This window comes from Nestor notabilis, unplaced genomic scaffold, assembly GCF_000696875.1.
Source record: "Nestor notabilis isolate BGI_N333 unplaced genomic scaffold, ASM69687v1 scaffold12023, whole genome shotgun sequence".
Taxonomy (NCBI): Eukaryota; Metazoa; Chordata; class Aves; order Psittaciformes; family Psittacidae; genus Nestor; species Nestor notabilis.
The window spans coordinates 82,094-82,690 of NW_009922679.1; positions in this window are offsets into that span (position 1 = coordinate 82,094).

Below are 597 nucleotides of genomic sequence, written 5' to 3' on the forward strand. Positions count from 1 at the left end.
GTTGTTTGTAGTAGCGGTTATAAACCAGAGCCGCCGCCACCTCCAACAGCAGCAACGTGTGAATGAAGCAACCAACAATGACAAGAAAAAAACACAAAAAAAATATAGAAAAATAAGTTTAAAACCCCAAGCAAAAGGCAGCCCAGGGGCTGCTGATGCCATCTTATCCTTAGCAAACAAGCAAACAGCAAGGACTCCTGGGGCGCGGATGGGTTGTAGCTGTAGCTGAAAGCTGGGCTGAGCCACAGGGGCTGGAGGAGCGGGATGCTCAAGCTGCACCCCAGCTTCGGGGCTGGTCCCAGTACACCGAGCCAGCCTGGTGAGGGACATGCGGTGGGCTCGGCTGCCCAGGCCCCCCCGAGGCCCCTTTGGTTCTTTTTGGGAGGGAGTTAACAATTCTTCTTTTTAATCTTTACAGGAAGGTTCCACATAAGAGGGGAGGGGGGAAAGAAATCAAAAGGTGAGTTTGGGGAGGGGAAAGGGGTGAGCGGGGCCTGGGCAGAGCAGCAGAAACGCACGACAGGAGGAAAACAGTGGATCTTTGGGCAGCGACACCACGCACTGTATGGCCGAGATGCCCATCCCACAGCCTCTCCC